The following is a 13,781-nucleotide window of genomic DNA, read 5'->3' as shown; positions in this document are numbered from 1 at the left end:
GAGAGTTTCCGCATCCAAACAAAAATTATCGGTAATACTCTACGCTTCTACTGGCCCAGACCACAAAGGCTGTCACGACAGAGTGCCATGCACTTCTGTAGGATGAGACAGTGAAGAGGCGAGCACGCACCGAGAACGCACTAGCGAATAAATTATGCGGCAACCAAACCTTTCGCCGGCCCCCCTCTCAATCCCAAGGCTCTACCGATCGGCAAAAACTTAGGGTGGAGGGTGGACCCTTGATGAAATTAGGGACGTCGAGCAATGCACCCGTGCAACCAAACCACCTCTTTCCTTCTTGCCGTCCGGGCAGGATAAAAATGCGATGATAGAATGTGCCAATGAGACGGAGCCCTTGGCTAAAAGATACAACTCCATACACACTCAGCAACAAGCGCATCTTAGAATCGAACACCAAATGTGCAGTGTGTTGCAAGCCGTGCAGACACCTACATATAGGGTATATCCATCAAAACAAAGCGACAAGTACTTCCCACCAGCTCCGCCATTGCGATTACCGAATGGGATAATACTCACCGCCACAGATTAATGACCATCATTACCGTCTCGGAATAGATACAAGCACATCGAGCTTCATCCGATCAGCTGGATGAATTTCACCTTGAAGGGGCCCAATCCAAAAGTTCCGGAGGTCATCTCCTGGAACTCTCGAGAACAAGGCCCATCTTACATGCAAACTCTGCTACTGCGCAAACATAGGTTGCAATTAAAGAGAAATTGCAAGGCCGTCACAATGGCCCGAGGCCAATGCTCCGACTAAGTCAATTTTCTCTTGCAATCACCATGCCGCCGTTCACAGAGAGATCTCCCCCATTCACTTGTGACGCGACGCACAATCCAAGGGCTAGACGCGAGCTCGCCCTTGAAAGGCCACTTTCCAAGGCATCCCCCGATGACACATTGGAACGACAACCGCTGTCGAACCATTTCCCAATGTTGTGCCGATCGAGTTGGCACAGAGCCGCTAGACGAGGGCTCCCGTTTTAGATCGAGTTTTAAAATCACCAAGAAGACGCGGTGAGGGCTGGCAACCGCTGCCAAACCTTTTTCCGAAATTGCGCCAGCTGAGTGACAAGAAAACATGATGTAAAGGAGAGTCCAGGAATAGCACCACCCTCGAAGGTGGGCTTCATGCCCTTCTAATTGATTCAACGTCGGCGTCCACCGTTTCAAAATCCGACATATCCATCCGCCCCGACAGCGGCGTTGAATCAATGAGCTGGGCACGGGAGAGGCTCGCGGCAACCACCTCTCCCATTGTAGCCGCGATAGGCTCGCAAAAAATTTTGCTAGAGCGCCAAGTACCCACCTCATTGCTATAGACAAGGGCTCGCCATTAGATCAACTTCGAAATCGCATAACGGACGCGGTGTAGAATGGCAACCGCTGCCAAGTCTCTTCCGTAATTGCGTCGGTCGAGTGATCGAAGAAGGTGATCTAAGAGAGGGTCCAAGCGTGTAGGCATTCGTTGGGGGATTCGCGCCGATGGCAAAAATTTGTGCAATACCCGAGCAACACCGGACGGAGGTGCAAGACGAGGGCTCCCGTTTTAGATCGAGTTTTAAAATCACCAAGTAGACGCGGTGAGGGGCTGGCAACCGCTGCCAAACCTTTTTCCGAAATTGCGCCAGCTGAGTGACAAGAATACATGATCTAAAGGAGAGTCCAGGAATAGCACCCTCGAGGGTGGGCTTCATGCCCCTCTAATTGATTCAGCGTCGCCGTCCACCGTTTCAAAATCCGACATTTCCATCCGCCCTGACAGCGGCGTTGAATCAATGAGGAGGGCACGGGAGAGGCTCGCGGCAACCACCTCTCCCATCGTAGCCGCGATAGGCACGCAAAAAATTTTGCTCGAGCGCCAAGCACCCACCTCATGCCTAGAGACAAGGGCTCGCCATTAGATCAAAACTTCGAAATCGCTGAACAGACGCGCTGTAGAATGGCAACCGCTGCCAAGTCTCTTCCGTAGTTGCGTCGGTCGAGTGATCGAAGAAGGTGATCTAAGAGAGGGTCCAAGCGTAGGCATTCGTTGGGGGATTCGCGCCGATGGCATAAATTTATGCAATACCCGAGCAACACCGGACGGAGGTGCTAGACGAGGGCTCCCGTTTTAGATCGAGTTTTAAAATCACCGAGTAGACGCGGTGAGGGCTGGCAGCCGCTGCCAAACCTTTTTCCGAAATTGCGCCAGCTGAGTGACAAGAAAACATGATCTAAAGGAGAGCCCAGGAATAGCACCCTCGAGGGTGGGCTTCATGCCCCTCTAATTGATTCAACGTCGCCGTCCACCGTTTCAAAATCCGACATATCCATCCGCCCTGACAGCGGCGTTGAATCAATGAGGGGGGCACGGGAGAGGCTCGCGGCAACCACCTCTCCCGTTGTAGCCGCGATAGGCACGCAAAAAATTTTGCTAGAGCGCCAAGCACCCACCTCATGCCTAGAGACAAGGGCTCGCCATTAGATCAACTTCGAAATCGCTGAACAGACGCGCTGTAGAATGGCAACCGCTGCCAAGTCTCTTCCGTAGTTGCGTCGGTCGAGTGATCGAAGAAGGTGATCTAAGAGAGGGTCCAAGCGTAGGCATTCGTTGGGGGAGTCGCGCCGATGGCATAAATTTATGCAATACCCGAGCAACACCGGACGGAGGTGCTAGACGAGGGCTCCCGTTTTAGATCGAGTTTTAAAATCACCGAGTAGACGCGGTGAGGGCTGGCAACCGCTGCCAAACCTTTTTCCGAAATTGCGCCAGCTGAGTGACAAGAAAACATGATCTAAAGGAGAGTCCAGGAATAGCACCCTCGAGGGTGGGCTTCATGCCCCTCTAATTGATTCAACGTCGCCGTCCACCGTTTCAAAATCCGACATATCCATCCGCCCTGACAGCGGCGTTGAATCAATGAGGGGGGCACGGGAGAGGCTCGCGGCAACCACCTCTCCCCTTGTAGCCGCGATAGGCACGCAAAAAAATTTTGCTAGAGCGCCAAGCACCCACCTCATGCCTAGAGACAAGGGCTCGCCATGAGATCAACTTCGAAATCGCTGAACAGACGCGCTGTAGAATGGCAACCGCTGCCAAGTCTCTTCCGTAGTTGCGTCGGTCGAGTGATCGAAGAAGGTGATCTAAGAGAGGGTCCAAGCGTAGGCTTTCGTTGGGGGATTCGCGCCGATGGCATAAATTTATGCAATACCCGAGCAACACCGGACGGAGGTGCTAGACGAGGGCTCCCGTTTTAGATCGAGTTTTAAAATCACCGAGTAGACGCGGTGAGGGATGGCAACCGCTGCCAAACCCTTTTCCAAAATTGCGCCAGCTGAGTGAGAAGAAAACATGATCTAAAGGAGAGTCGAGGAATAGCACATCCGGGGTGGGCTCCATGCCCCTCTAATTGATTCAACGTCGGCGTCCACCGTTTCAAAATCCGACATATCCATCCGCCTTGACACCGGCGTTGAATCAATGAGAGGGGCACGGGAGAGGCTCGCGGCAACCACCTCTCCTATATAAGCTATTAGTGCGAGGCTCGCTCTGCATTAGAAATTAGCGAACACACCGACATCCGCCTTAAAAATCCAAATCCTTTAAAATTCCTACCAAACAGCCATTCACGACCCAATTTTTTATGGGGTCGGCAGAGGAGCAAAAGATTGTCATCGGTTAGGAGATGTGAGTTCATGGAGCCGAGGGACTGAAATGGTCATCGAGCTCATCCGATCAACTGGATGAATTTCACCTTGAAGGGGCCCCCAATCCAAAAGTTCCGGAGGTCATCTCCTGGAACTCTCGACAACAAGGCCCATCTTACATGCAAACTCTGCTACTGCGCAAACATAGGTTGCAATTAAAGAGAAATTGCGAGGCCGTCACAATGGCCCGAGGCCAATGGCTCCGACTAAAGTCAATTTTCTCTTGCAATCACCATGCCGCCGTTCACAGAGAGATCTCCCCATTCACTTGTGACGCGACGCACAATCCAAGGTCTAGACGCGAGCTCGCCCTTGAAAGAAAGACCACTTTCCAAGACATCCCCCGATGACACATTGGAACGTCAACCGCTGTCGAACCATTCCCAATGTTGTGCCGATCGAGTTGGCACAGAGGCGACCTTAGGGAGCTCCCGCGTAGCAATCGGGATGTGCTTTCGTGCCCATCTCTCACAAAAACCAATGTCAGCTGTGGACAAATTTGGAATCCAAGGGCTCGCATCCATCGATATCGTCGGCACTGGGTCTATATATTCAAAGGCCACGGAGAGGTTCCGATAAGAGAAGCTCCCCTGCTCGCTCGCACAAACATCCCAAATTCTAGACACAAGCTCCCGCCCTTAGCATCGCTCTCCAGATCACCGCAATGACACATTGGAACGACAACCGCTGTCGAACAACTCCCGAAATTGTGGCAATGGAGTGAGAAAGAAGAGCAACTTTGGGGAGCCGCGCATAGCAAACGGGCTGTGCTGCTGCTTCATTCCGCTCTTATATAGGATCCGAAATCGTTGATTTCGTTTGGAATCCGAGGCTGCATTCGTCCTTGCTCAAACAAGCAATGGCTCTTCTAATCGAATGGCCACGGGGAGCTTCCGATAACAAAGGCTCCCTTGTCACTCGTGATGCGCAGGCCAACTGCTAGACGACGGGTCGCCCTTCAGATCGCTGCCCAGGCAACCACCACAACGGCACCATTGGAACGACAACCGCTGCCGAACCATTCTGAAAATTTTGTGCCAAAGAAGTTGTTGCGTAGAGAACGACTCTGGGGGGCGAGCCCTCGCATAGCAAAATCGGGATGGCTTCACGGCCCTCCCAATAGAAACGATGCTGGTGCCAATATTCCAAAAATCCGAATAACGTGTCTTTCGCGAACACCAGCACTGATTTCTATTGGGGAGGGTCGACGAGAACTTTTGGTACCAAAGCTCCCATTGTAGCCGCGATAGGCACACAAAAAATTGCTAGAGCCCCAAGCACCCACCTCATGGCTAGACAAGGGCTCGCCATTAGTAGATCAACTTCGAAATCGCTGAACAGACGCGCTGTGGAATGGCAACCGCTGCCAAGCCTCTTCCGTAATTGCGTCGGTCGAGTGATCGAAGAAGGTGACCTAAGAGAGAGTCCAAGGCTAGGGATTCGTTGGGGGTTTCGCGCCGATAGCAAAAAATTATGCAATACCCGAGCAACACCGGACGGAGGTGCTAGACGAGGGCTCCCGTTTTAGATCGAGTTTTAAAATCACCGAGTAGACGCGGTGAGGGCTGGCAACCGCTGCCAAACCTTTTTCCGAAATTGCGCCAGCTGAGTGACAAGAAAACATGATCTAAAGGAGAGTCCAGGAATAGCACCCTCGAGGGTGGGCTTCATGCCCCTCTAATTGATTCAACGTCGCCGTCCACCGTTTCAAAATCCGACATATCCATCCGCCCTGACAGCGGCGTTGAATCAATGAGGGGGGCACGGGAGAGGCTCGCGGCAACCACCTCTCCCGTTGTAGCCGCGATAGGCACGCAAAAAATTTTGCTAGAGCGCCAAGCACCCACCTCATGCCTAGAGACAAGGGCTCGCCATTAGATCAACTTCGAAATCGCTGAACAGACGCGCTGTAGAATGGCAACCGCTGCCAAGTCTCTTCCGTAGTTGCGTCGGTCGAGTGATCGAAGAAGGTGATCTAAGAGAGGGTCCAAGCGTAGGCATTCGTTGGGGGATTCGCGCCGATGGCATAAATTTATGCAATACCCGAGCAACACCGGACGGAGGTGCTAGACGAGGGCTCCCGTTTTAGATCGAGTTTTAAAATCACCGAGTAGACGCGGTGAGGGCTGGCAACCGCTGCCAAACCTTTTTCCGAAATTGCGCCAGCTGAGTGACAAGAAAACATGATCTAAAGGAGAGTCCAGGAATAGCACCCTCGAGGGTGGGCTTCATGCCCCTCTAATTGATTCAACGTCGCCGTCCACCGTTTCAAAGTCCGACATATCCATCCGCCCTCACAGCGGCGTTGAATCAATGAGGGGGGCACGGGAGAGGCTCGCGGAAACCACCTCTCCCCTTGTAGCCGCGATAGGCACGCAAAAAAATTTTGCTAGAGCGCCAAGCACCCACCTCATGCCTAGAGACAAGGGCTCGCCATTAGATCAACTTCGAAATCGCTGAACAGACGCGCTGTAGAATGGCAACCGCTGCCAAGTCTCTTCCGTAGTTGCGTCGGTCGAGTGATCGAAGAAGGTGATCTAAGAGAGGGTCCACGCGTAGGCATTCGTTGGGGGATTCGCGCCGATGGCATAAATTTATGCATTACCCGAGCAACACCGGACGGAGGTGCTAGACGAGGGCTCCCGTTTTAGATCGAGTTTTAAAATCACCAAGTAGAAGCGGTGAGGGCTGGCAACCGCTGCCAAACCTTTTTCCGAAATTGCGCCAGCTGAGTGACAAGAAAACATGATCTAAAGGAGAGCCCAGGAATAGCACCCTCGAGGGTGTGCTTCATGCCCCTCTAATTGATTCAACGTCGGCGTCCACCGTTTCAAAATCCGACATATCCATCCGCCCTGACAGCGGCGTTGAATCAATGAGGGGGGCACGGAAGAGGCTCGCGGCAACCACCTCTCCCGTTGTAGCCGCGATAGGCACGCAAAAAATTTTGCTAGAGCGCCAAGCACCCACCTCATGGCTAGAGACAAGGGCTCGCCATTAGATCAACTTCGAAATCGCTGAACAGACGCGCTGTAGAATGGCAACCGCTGCCAAGTCTCTTCCGTAGTTGCGTCGGTCGAGTGATCGAAGAAGGTGATCTAAGAGAGGGTCCAAGCGTAGGCATTCGTTGGGGGATTCGCGCCGATGGCATAAATTTATGCAATACCCGAGCAACACCGGACGGAGGTGCTAGACGAGGGCTCCCGTTTTAGATCGAGTTTTAAAATCACCGAGTAGACGCGGTGAGGGCTGGCAACCGCTGCCAAACCTTTTTCCGAAATTGCGCCAGCTGAGTGACAAGAAAACATGATCTAAAGGAGAGTCCAGGAATAGCACCCTCGAGGGTGGGCTTCATGCCCCTCTAATTGATTCAACGTCGCCGTCCACCGTTTCAAAATCCGACATATCCATCCGCCCTGACAGCGGCGTTGAATCAATGAGGGGGGCACGGGAGAGGCTCGCGGCAACCACCTCTCCCCTTGTAGCCGCGATAGGCACGCAAAAAAATTTTGCTAGAGCGCCAAGCACCCACCTCATGCCTAGAGACAAGGGCTCGCCATGAGATCAACTTCGAAATCGCTGAACAGACGCGCTGTAGAATGGCAACCGCTGCCAAGTCTCTTCCGTAGTTGCGTCGGTCGAGTGATCGAAGAAGGTGATCTAAGAGAGGGTCCAAGCGTAGGCATTCGTTGGGGGATTCGCGCCGATGGCATAAATTTATGCAATACCCGAGCAACACCGGACGGAGGTGCTAGACGAGGGCTCCCGTTTTAGATCGAGTTTTAAAATCACCTAGTAGACGCGGTGAGGGCTGGCAACCGCTGCCAAACCTTTTTCCGAAATTGCGCCAGCCGAGTGACAAGAAAACATGATCTAAAGGAGAGCCCAGGAATAGCACCCTCGAGGGTGGGCTTCATGCCCCTCTAATTGATTCAACGTCGCCGTCCACCGTTTCAAAATCCGACATATCCATCCGCCCTGACAGCGGCGTTGAATCAATGAGGGGGGCACGGGAGAGGCTCGCGGCAACCGCCTCTCCCGTTGTAGCCGCGATAGGCACGCAAAAAATTTTGCTAGAGCGCCAAGCACCCACCTCATGGCTAGAGACAAGGGCTCGCCATTAGATCAACTTCGAAATCGCTGAACAGACGCGCTGTAGAATGGCAACCGCTGCCAAGTCTCTTCCGTAGTTGCGTCGGTCGAGTGATCGAAGAAGGTGATCTAAGAGAGAGTCCAAGCGTAGGCATTCGTTGGGGGATTCGCGCCGATGGCATAAATTTATGCAATACCCGAGCAACACCGGACGGAGGTGCTAGACGAGGGCTCCCGTTTTAGATCGAGTTTTAAAATCACCGAGTAGACGCGGTGAGGGCTGGCAACCGCTGCCAAACCTTTTTCCGAAATTGCGCCAGCTGAGTGACAAGAAAACATGATCTAAAGGAGAGACCAGGAATAGCACCCTCGAGGGTGGGCTTCATGCCCCTCTAATTGATTCAACGTCGGCGTCCACCGTTTCAAAATCCGACATATCCATCCGCCCTGACAGCGGCGTTGAATCAATGAGGGGGGCACGGGAGAGGCTCGCGGCAACCACCTCTCCCGTTGTAGCCGCGATAGGCACGCAAAAAGTTTTGCTAGAGCGCCAAGCACCCACCTCATGCCTAGAGACAAGGGCTCGCCATTAGATCAACTTCGAAATCGCTGAACAGACGCGCTGTAGAATGGCAACCGCTGCCAAGTCTCTTCCGTAGTTGCGTCGGTCGAGTGATCGAAGAAGGTGATCTAAGAGAGGGTCCAAGCGTAGGCATTCGTTGGGGGATTCGCGCCGATGGCATAAATTTATGCAATACCCGAGCAACACCGGACGGAGGTGCTAGACGAGGGCTCCCGTTTTAGATCGAGTTTTAAAATCACCGAGTAGACGCGGTGAGGGCTGGCAACCGCTGCCAAACCTTTTTCCGAAATTGCGCCAGCTGAGTGACAAGAAAACATGATCTAAAGGAGAGTCCAGGAATAGCACCCTCAAGGGTGGGCTTCATGCCCCTCTAATTGATTCAACGTCGGCGTCCACCGTTTCGAAATCCGACATATCCATCCGCCCTGACAGCGGCGTTGAATCAATGAGGGGGGCACGGGAGAGGCTCGCGGCAACCACCTCTCCCATTGTAGCCGCGATAGGCACGCAAAAAATTTTGCTAGAGCGCCAAGCACCCACCTCATGGCTAGAGACAAGGGCTCGCCATTAGATCAACTTCGAAATCGCTGAACAGACGCGTTGTAGAATGGCAACCGCTGCCAAGTCTCTTCCGTAGTTGCGTCGGTCGAGTGATCGAAGAAGGTGATCTAAGAGAGGGTCCAAGCGTAGGCATTCGTTGGGGGATTCGCGCCGTTGGCATAATTTTATGCAATACCCGAGCAACACCGGACGGAGGTGCTAGGCGAGGGCTCCCGTTTTAGATCGAGTTTTAAAATCACCAAGTAGACGCGGTGAGGGATGGCAACCGCTGCCAAAACCTTTTTCCGAAATTGCGCCAAGCTGAGCGAGAAGAAAACATGATTTAAAGGAGAGTCGAGGAATAGCACATCCAGGGTGGGCTTCATGCCCCTCTAATTGATTCAACGTCGGCGTCCACCGTTTCAAAATCCGACATATCCATCCGCCTTGACACCGGCGTTGAATCAATGAGAGGGGCACGGGAGAGGCTCGCGGCAACCACCTCTCCTATATAAGCTATTAGTGCGAGGCTCGCTCTGCATTAGAAATTAGCGAACACACCGACATCCGCCTTGAAAATCCAAATCCTTTAAAATTCCTACCAAACAGCCATTCACGACCCAATTTTTTATGAGGTCGGCAGAGGAGCAAAAGATTGTCATCGGTTGGGAGATGTGAGTTCATGGAGCCGAGGGACTGAAATGGTCATCGAGCTGGATGAATTTCACCTTGAAGGGGCCCAATCCAAAAGTTCCGGAGGTCATCTCCTGGAACTCTCGAGAACAAGGCCCATCTTACATGCAAACTCTGCTACTGCGCAAACATAGGTTGCAATTAAAGAGAAATTGCGAGGCCGTCACAATGGCCCGAGGCCAATGGCTCCGACCAAGTCAATTTTCTCTTGCAATCACCATGCCGCCGTTCACAGAGAGATCTCCCCATTCACTTGTGACGCGACGCACAGTCCAAGTGCTAGACGCGAGCTCGCCCTTGAAAGAAAGACCACTTTCCAAGACATCCCCCATTCAGTGAAAGAAAGACCACTTTCCAAGACATCCCCCGATGACACATTGGAACGACAACCGCTGTCGAACCATTCCCAATGTTGTGCCGATCGAGTTGGCACAGAGGCGACCTTAGGGAGCTCCCGCGTAGCAATCGGGATGTGCTTTCATACCCATCTCTCACAAAAACCAATCTTAGCTGTGAACAAATTTCGCCGCAATGACACCATTGGAACGACGACCGCTGTCGAACAACTCCCGAATTTGTGCCCCGATGGAGTGAGAAAGAATAGCAACTTTGGGGAGCCGCGCATCGCAAACGGGCTGCTGCTTCATTCCGCTCTTGTATATAGATCCGATGTCGTTGATTTCGTTTGGAATCCGAGGCTGCATTCGTCCTTGCTCACACAAGCAATGGCTCTTCTCATCGAATGGCCACGGGGAGCTTCCGATCACAAAGGCTCCCTTGTCACTCGTGACGCGCAGCCCAACTGCTTTTTCCGAAATTGCGCCAGCTGAGTGACAAGAAAACATGATCTAAAGGAGAGTCGAGGAATAGCACCTCGAGGGTGGGCTTCATGCCCCTCCAATTGATTCAACGTCGGCGTCCACCGTTTCAAAATCCGACATTTCCATCCGCCTCGACACCGCCGTTGAATCAATGAGAGGGGCACGGGAGAGGTTCGCGGCAACAACCTCTCCTATATAAGCTATTAGTGCGAGGCTCGCTCTGCATTAGAAATTAGCGAACACGCCGACATCCGCCATAAAAATCCAAATCGTTGAAAATCCTGACCAAACAGCCATCCACGACCCAATTTATTATGAGGTCGTCTAAGGAGCAAAAGATTGTCGTCGGTTAGGAGATGTGAATTCATGGAGCCAAGGGACTGAAATGGTCATCGAGCTCATCCGATCAACTGGATGAATTTCACCTTGAAGGGGCCCAATCCAAAAGTTCCGGAGGTCATCTCCTGGAACTCTCAAGAACAAGGACCGTCTTACTTGCAAACTCTGCTACTGCGCAAACATAGGTTGCAATTAAAGAGAAATTGCCAGGCCATCACAGTGGCCCGAGGCCAATGCTCCGACTAAGTCAATTTTCTCTTGCAATCACCATGCCGCCGTTCACAGAGAGATCTCCCCATTCACTTGCGACGCGACGCACAATCCAAGTGATAGACGCGAGCTCGCCCTTGAAAGGCCAGGCCACTTCCCAAGACATCCCCCGATGACGCATTGGAACGACAACCGCTGTCGAACCATTCCCAATGTTGTGCCGATCGAGTTGGCACAGAGGCGACCTTAGGGAGCTCCCGCGTAGCAATCGGGATGTGCTTTCGTACCCATCTCTCACAAAAACCAATCTTAGCTGTGAACAAATTTAGAATCCAAGGCTCGTATCCATCGATATCGTCGGCACTGGGTCTATATATTCAAAGGCCACGGAGAGGTTCCGATAAGAGAAGCTCCCCTGCTCGCTCGCACAAACATCCCAAATGCTAGACACAAGCTCCCGCCCTTAGCATCGCTCTCCAGATCGCCGCAATGACACATTGGAACGACAACCGCTGTTGAACAACTCCCGAATTTGTGCCGATGGAGTGAGAAAGACGAGCAAGTTTGGGGAGCCGCGCATGGCAAACGGGCTGCTGCTTCATTCCGCTCTTATATATAGATCCGATGTCGTTGATTTCGTTTGGAATCCGAGGCTGCATTCGTCCTTGCTCACACAAGCAATGGCTCTTCTCATCGAATGGTCACGGGGAGCTTCCGATTACAAAGGCTCCCTTGTCACCCGTGATGCGCAGCCCAACTGCTAGACGACGGCTCGCCCTTCAGATCGCTGCCCAGGCAACCACCACAACGGCACCATTGGAACGACAACCGCTGCCGAACCATTCCGAAATTTTTTTGCCAAAGAAGTTGTTGCGAAGAGAACGACTCTGGGGAGAGAGCCCTCGCATAGCAAAATCGGGATGGCTTCACGGCAGCTGGATGGGATTTGAATTCATGGAGCCAAGGGAGTGAAATGGTCATCGAGCTCATCCGATCAACTGGATGAATTTCACCTTGAAGGGGCCCAATCCAGAAGTTCCGGAGGTCATCTCCTGGAACTGTCAAGAACAAAGGCCAATCTTACATGCAAACTCTGCTACTGCGCAAACATAGGTTGCAATTATAGAGAAATTGCAAGGCCGTCACAATGGCCCGAGGCCAATGCTCCGACTACTAAGTCAATTTTCTCTTGCAATCACCATGCCGCCGTTCACAGAGAGATCTCCCCATTCACTTGTGACGACGCACAATCCAAGTGCTAGACGCGATCTCGCCCTTGAAAGGCCGCGTTCCAAGACATCCCGATGACACATTGGAACGACAACCGCTGTCGAACCATTCCCAATGTTGTGCCGATCGAGTTGGCACAGAGGCGATCTTAGGGAGCTCCCGCGAATCGATCGGGAAGTGCTTTCGTACCCATCTCTCACAAAAACCAATGTTAGCTGAACAATTTTAGAATCCAAGGCTCGTATCCATCGATATCGTCGGCACTGGGTCTATATTCAAAGGCCGCGGAGAGGTTCCGATAAGAGAAGCTCACCTGCTCTCTTGCACAAACATCCCCAAATGCTAGACGCAAGCTCCAGCCCTTAGCATCGCTCTCCAGATCACCGCAATGACACATTGGAACGACAACCGCTGTCGAACAACTCCCGAATTTGTGCCGATGGAGTGAGAAAGAAGAGCCAGATCGGGTCGACGAAAACGGCTAAGCCAGATCGGGTCGGCCGGCATGGCTCGGCCACCATTTTTCGCCGAGAGCTTTCGATATTAAAGCTCCCATGTAGCCGCGATAAGTACACCATGACAAATTGCTAGAGCGCCGAGCACCCATAGCAAATTGCCATTATACCAAGCAACGCCGGAGTGCTAGACAAGGGCTCACGTTTAGATCAAGTTTTAAAACCACCAAAAAACACACGCCATGGATCGGCAACCGCTGCCTCACCTTTTCCAAAATTGAGTCATCGCAAAACATGATCTAAAGGAGAGCCGAGGAAAAGCACTGAGATCGCTTCATGCCCCTTTCATTCATTCAACATCGGCATACACCGTTTGAAAACCCAACAATCCGATCCGCCTAGACACCAATGTTGAATGAATGAAAGGGGCACGGGAGAGGCTCGCGGCAACAACCTCTCCTATATAAGCTATTAGTGCGAGGCTTGCTCTGCATTAGAAATCTGCGACAGCGCGGACAAAATCCTTAAAAATCCAATTCAATGAAAAATGTGACCAAACAGCCATCCACGACACCGTTTTTGGAGCTCGCCCAGATCGGCTCGGCCAGAATGGCTCGCCCAGATCGGCTCGGCGAGCATGGCTCGGCCAGATCGGCTCGGCCAGCATGGTGACTTGCTGACTCGGTGAGAGTACTTCGAACTGTCAAGAACAAAGGCCAATCTAACATGCAAACTCTGCTACTGCGCAAACATAGGCTGCAATTATAGAGAAATTGCAAGGCCGTCACAATGGCCCGAGGCCAATGCTCCGACTACTAAGTCAATTTTCTCTTGCAATCGCCATGCCGCCGTTCACAGAGAGATCTCCCCATTCACTTGTGACGACGCACAATTCAAGTGCTAGACGCGAGCTCGCCCTTGAAAGGCCGCGTTCCAAGACATCCCGATGACACATTGGAACGACAACCGCTGTCGAACCATTCCCAATGTTGTGCCGATCGAGTTGGCACAGAGGCGATCTTAGGGAACTCCCGCGTATCGATCGGGAAGTGCTTTCGTACCCATCTCTCACAAAAACCAATGTTAGCTGAACAATTTTATAATCCA

The sequence above is a fragment of the Cupressus sempervirens genome, chromosome 1, assembly GCF_028749045.1.
Source record: "Cupressus sempervirens isolate cs-2001-9-10 chromosome 1, ASM2874904v1, whole genome shotgun sequence".
Taxonomy (NCBI): domain Eukaryota; kingdom Viridiplantae; phylum Streptophyta; class Pinopsida; order Cupressales; family Cupressaceae; genus Cupressus; species Cupressus sempervirens.
The sequence above is the reverse complement of the archived record's forward strand: the minus strand, read 5'-3'. Positions refer to the sequence as shown.